The sequence below is a fragment of the Theropithecus gelada genome, chromosome 20, assembly GCF_003255815.1.
Source record: "Theropithecus gelada isolate Dixy chromosome 20, Tgel_1.0, whole genome shotgun sequence".
Classification (NCBI taxonomy): Eukaryota; Metazoa; Chordata; class Mammalia; order Primates; family Cercopithecidae; genus Theropithecus; species Theropithecus gelada.
The window spans coordinates 51,980,229-51,986,228 of record NC_037688.1 but is presented as its reverse complement, the minus strand read 5'-3'; positions in this window follow the sequence as shown (position 1 = coordinate 51,986,228).

The window sequence follows — 6,000 nt, the reverse complement described above, 5'->3', positions numbered from 1 at the left end:
GAGCGCTGCTGGCCGTCCCTCCGCAGACACAGGCCTCGCTCTACCCTGGCCCTGTGCCCCTGTAGGCACCGCGCTGCCCAAGGCTGGGCCACAGCCGCCATGGTGATTTCACATCCACCCTGCTCTGGGGTCCCAGGGAGTGCCGGACCCAGCCAAGCTACATTCTGACGCAGACCCCGTGGCTGGGCCGAGTTTCTGTTGCCTCCTGAAGACAGGAGACACGGGACACGACACTGACTGGGAGCCTTTTGCCCAGGGGAGCGGCTGCACAAGCCCCGAAGCCCAGGCCGGGTAGGGGGGAGGGGCACGGCCTGCCCTCCAGGCGCTCCCGGTCTGCTGGGGTCGTGGGAGGAGTGTCCTGGCCCTGGGCCCCATCGTGAATGAAAGGGGTCCAGGGTCTGGTTGCCGGGGCCGTCCAGCCAGCTGTCCGTACCTAACGCTGCTGCAGGGAGGGGTCCTGGGGACTTGGCATCTGCCTCGACATGTGTTCCCAGCCGGCAAGCGGGGTAGGGAGCTGGGTGGGAGCCAAGCCGGGTTCCCTACCTTCTCCAGAGCAGGCTGCCCAGGGCCTGGGCGGCTGCCGTGTACCACTCGAGGTGAGGTGGGGGGGTCCCGGGCAGGGGCTGGAAGAGGGGCCGCTTGGGCCCAGCTAGTTGAGGAGGGCAGCTCAGGGAGGGCTGGGCGGCCCAGGGGCGCTGGGGGGGCAGGCAGGTGCCGGGCGTGGTTCCGGTTTGTGACTGGGCTCTGAGAGGAGTGACCGTGAAGGGATGGCCCCTGTTATCCTCTCAGCAGCCAACAGGTTCTGCCACCCGCTCTCGGCCACAGATGGGGAGACTGAGGCACACAGGAGGGCCATCAGTGGCACGAGGCTGTGGGCGGCCAGTGGTGTGGAGGTTACCCAGGAGTTGTCCAGCACAGCAGGGTGGCGGGTCCAGCACCGGCCTTCAGGCTGCCCCGGCGTGGGCTGTCCCGCTCCCGCCTGGCTCTTGGGCCCCTGGTCCAGCTCTTCCTGCTTCCTCCACCTCCGGGAAGCCGCCAGGATTGCTGTGCTCTGAACCAGCCCTCCATGCGCAGCCCAGCCACTGCTTAGCCACCGCGATGCCACATCCGGGTGCATCTAGGCCCTGGCTTGGGGCCAGCGGTGGGCGGGGGCCGCCTCACCACAGCTGTCCAGGCTGCAGCCCCCAGCCACGGCAGAGCAGGCGGGGCTGGGACCGGAGAATAGGCGCCTTCATGTTGCAGCCCCTGGCTCTGGACTGCGCCTGGGCCCCACCCTGGCCCCCGTGCTCCCCCCACCGTGCCTGCGGTGCCCTCCTCCGCCTGCGCGGCTGGTGGCAGGGCCTCCCCGTGTGGGACCGGGCAGCCACCTGCTGCCCACAGCTACAGCCGCACAATGGGCCCTTGTGAGCCGGCGGGCAGCGGGTGGCGGGCAGCGCCTCTCGGCCCACCCCGGGCTCAGAGCCCCGCTGTGTGAGGCGGCTGCCCTGGCTGAGGAGCACGGAGCCAGCCAGGCTGGCTCCACCCACCCTCGGCCACAGGGTCGCTGGGGCTGCCCCCAGCCTCTGTGGCTCCTGCCCCAGCCGCCCCTTGGGAGACGGTGGTCTGCCTGCCTGAGGGCGGGGGTTTTCCAGAGTAGGAGTTCCGTGCCAGAGACCACCTCCCCAGGGCGTCTCTGGCAGCTTGAAGCTGAGCTGTGGCTGGTCTGGGGGCCCAGGAGCCACCGTCCCCTCCGGGCCTCCACGTGACCAGGGTGTGGCAGGAAGTTCGTTGCAAATGCCCAAGCCGTCCCAGGCATTGTCCTGCTCCAGGGAGAGCTGAGCTGCCCCAGAGCTGGACAGGAGAGATGGGGCCTCTTTCCCCAGGGAGCTCAGTGCATTGGGAGGCCCCTCCCTGGGACGGCCAAGGCATAGAGAAGCCAAACTGAGCAGTGGGACAGGCGGGAGAGCCAAGTGCCTGGATCCAGCCGTGCCTGAAGCCATCCTCAAATTCATGACTTTGATTTTTAAAATTCGTTTTATTTTATTATTATTGATTTTTTGAGATGGGGTCTCTCTCTATCACCCAGGCTAGAGTGCAGTGGTATGATCATAGCTCACTGCAGCCTCAGACTTCCAGGCTCAAGCCATCTTCCTGCCTCAGCCCTCCAAGGAGCTGGGAATACAGGCGCACACTACCGATCCTGGCTTGTTTTGGTATAGACGGGGTTTCCCTATGTTGCCCAGGCTGATCTTGAATTCCTGGGCTCAAATGATCCTCCCACGTCAGCCTCCCAAAGTGCTGGGATGACGGACGTAAGCCATGGCCCCGACCCGTGGGTTTTAGTTGAATCGGGGACGCTGGTGTTTCTGTGGTTCGCCTCAGAGGCCCTCGAGGTTTTGTGTGGATCCCGGGTGGGAGGCGCTCAGGCAGAGCTCAGAGGTGACCTTCCCGCCCCTGTTCCTGGGGCGCCCAGGCTTGTGTGGCACAGGTCCAGCCTCAGGGCTCTCTGGCCTGGCAGAGTCCCTGTCCACTGTGGGGCCGCCCAGGCAGCCGGCTCCTCCACGGGGACCAAAGACAGGGCCCTCCCCCGTCAGGGCAGCGTGTCCAGCCTGTGCCAGGGCTAGGGGCTCCTGGAAGACCCCTTCAATCAGTGGGATCTGCTGCGGTGTCTGGGCAGGGGTTTGCCCCACGTCCAGCTCTCCCGCACACGGTTCTTGACCCCGAGGCCCCAGCTGACCATGGCCTCACAGGCCCCAAGGATGGCTCCAGGGCAGCTGGGGGAGGGACCCCACAGACTTCTCCCACCCCACCCTCCTCCCTCTGTCTCTCTCTGCACCCTGAACCCTGAGTAGCAGAGGTGGCTCAGTGACGATTCCAGCTGGGCGTTTTCTTCAAGGGGAAGGTGGGAACACTCACCCCTAAGGCGGGGGTGCCTGGGGCCCTGTGCAGGGCGGGACCCCCACCTGTGGATGGTGACACAGGCCCCATGACCCAGGTCCCTTTGGTGGGTGGAGGGCAGATCCCTGAGCTCAGGGCTGCAGTTCTCCTAGTGGGGGTCCCTGGGGAGCAGCTCCTGTCCTGCCCCCGCTAAAAACCATGCCCCCAGCCGGGTCCTATCCAGGGTGGGAGAGCAGCCCAGCCCTGCCTCCCCAGCTGCGCTCCCTCCCGGCTGTTCCAGGCGCACTTCGAGTCCCCAGGGCCTGTGCAAAGCCAAGGACTTCCTCGGAGCTGTGGCCGGCGCAGCTGCAAGCACACGTAGGGGAGGGGCCGGGCGGCAGATGAGGCCGAGTGGCTCACAGGGGTGGGCTGGGCGTGGCTGGGCCAGGGAGGCGGGCTGGGGGCCACAGGGCCCTGCTGCCCCTCTGCCTGGGAACCTGCATCTGGGGCTGAGGGGTGGGGCAGCACTGCTAGACACAGGGCTGGTGCCCCAGGTGGGCCGTAGGCACAGGCAGTGCCAAGACTGGACGGGGCCTGCACGTGGACACTGGCCCTGGACTGCAGGGCCAGGTCAGAACGGGGGCCCTGAGGAGCCAGGAGCCCACCCCCACCCCCGGGGCTCGGCAGTCCCAGGCTCCTCTGGGGCAGTTACCCTCGGTCCACACAGCCTGGGGCTCGGTGCTGTCAGAGTTTTCAGGGCAGGCTGCAGCCGCTGCTGTCTTACGGGACAAAGGGGGCAACTCCATTGTGTTCCCCGATGAACCCTCACCCCAGGGAGAGTCAACAGAGCCAGAGATGCCCGGGCCACCCTGCCCTCCTCCGCCGCCTGCCACACCGCTGGCAGGCTGGGTCCTCCGAACGTGCTGGGTCCCAGAAGCCCCGCCATCCACTCTGCCTGCCTCACGGAGCCTCTGCTCAGCCTTGGGGACCTGGGCAGGGGCAAGGCCGGGCCGATCTGGGGCTGCTCAGCAGGGGAGAGAGAGACACTGAGGCCCCAGGATCAGCGCAGGGCCCAGTGTCCTGAGTGTGACTTATGGGGTCACCGCCAGGGTACACGAAGTTAAGGACCCCCGCCCTGGAGGTCACAGAGCCAGCGCTGCGGGGCGGCCCTGGCTGCCGGTCTTGGGACCCACTTGGATGGTGCTTGGCCACCATGGAGCTGGGCTGGCAGGTGGGGGACACTGAGACCGGGACAGTCCCACCCTGGACCCCTCAGACCCGTGAAGGCAACAGCCCAGCTCGCCCCTCCTGCCCTGCTTGGCTTGAGACCCCCAGAGACCTTCCCTGTGGACCTGGGCCAGGTCCAGCCCCAGGGGCTGCTGGGAGGGACTGTGGTCAGTGGGGCAGGGGCTCGGGCGCTTGTCTGCAGGTCTCCAGCCACCTCAAGTGACAAGAACGGGGGTCAGTGAGGACATGACCAGTGGCTGCCCCCACTCGGAAGGGCTGGCCTTGCTACCCCTTCGTCTCTGCCTGGCCCAGCACACCAGCTCTGGGAGTAGCCACCCTGCAGCCCGTGTGTGGAGCCCTGTCGTGCCCTGAGCTGTTGGTGCAGCCTCCCCCGAGTGCCGTGCTGGGCCCCTGTCCCCATCCTGCAGGAGGAAGCACAGCTGGGGGAGTGGCCCCTCGAGGGCCCCTGGGAGCTCAGATCCTGCCCCTGGAAGCAGCCCTGGGGAGGCTCCCTGCTGAAGCTGCCGCTGAAGAGTCACAGGCCTGCCCAGCTCCGAGGGAGGCCCGGGACTCTCAGAGGGAGTGCAGGGCAGGGCAGGGCCATGATTCTCGGTGACGGCTGGGCTGCCATGGGCTGAACCCCCGCTATCTCTGGGCCTGCGGACAGGTGCTCAGCTCCCTGGGCCTCAGTTTCCTCACCTAAGGAATGGGACGGGCACACCTACGCCCCTGGGGTTGGTGCAGAGAAGAGGACAGTGCCTCCGAGCAGCGCCTCCAATGCTGTCTGGGACCTGGGAACGCACCAGGACTCATAAATAAACACGGCTCTCAGCACCTCGCCCTCTGCAAGGGGAAGGCCAGAAACGTCCCATTTAGAGATAAGGCGAGTCCACGAGCAGCAGACAGTCGGTGCTTAACAAGTGCTGGCTCTTCTTCAGAGCCTTAGGGTGCCAGCGCTGGCCAGAGTGAGCCTCGCTGACCAGGTGGCTGTGGCAGCCAGCCGGGGGTCAGCCCCCGAGGAGGGTGGGAGGCCTGCGGGGCCGGCGTAGGCTCAGGCTTCGTCTGGGAGTGCCCTGCCCCGAGCACTGGCCTGGACACCTGAGCTGAGCCTCAGACAGGCGTTTCGGGGCCGACCAGGCCGGGGCAGCCGCTATCCCCGGGCAGCTGAGCCCAGCGGCGAGGGCTGGTAGAACAATCTAGCCGAAATGCTGATCTTAATAGCAAAACCACTTATTTCCAGGGAAAAAACACGATCCTCAGCCAGCCGGCGCATACACTTGGGGCCTGGAAAAGAAGAGAATTCCGGAGACACAAAGGCCCGTGCGTCGCCGCCTCGGCCCGGCTGCTAAGTTATTAAACTCCTGCGCAGGAAAAAGCGATAAAATAAACATCCACCTCTCCCGTCGCTCTCAGAAGTGAAAGGTTCCCGAGATGGGAAATGCAGGTGGCTTACAGAGTGCTCCATCCACATAAAATCATCAGATGCTTGAAGACCCTGGGAGAAATGGGCTGGGATGAATCACCTGCTCAAAGCCACTTAGCACTTCGCAGGGGCTCCGAAGCCCTGGGATCGGCAAGGTGTCACTCGCTGGAGCAGGGGTGGCTGATGGATCTGGTGCGGGGCGGGCGGGAGGAGCCGCAGACTTGGATGCAGGGGGCTCGGTGGGGACCACTGATTCACGTCTGGCCCGGGGCTCTGTCCCCGGGAACAGGAGGGGATCAGGCTGGGGAAGTGGGTGGGGGTTTCTCCCTTCTCTTTCCCGGCTGCCAGGCCGTCAATGGGAGACGCAAGTCTTGGGGACCAGGCCCTGCAACCCCTTCTGATCCCGGCGCCTGAGATTGGCCTGGTGCTGGCTCTGAGGCCCCTGAGCAACCTCAGCTCGGGCTGGCTGCGGAGGACCTTTGAGGGCTGCCTGG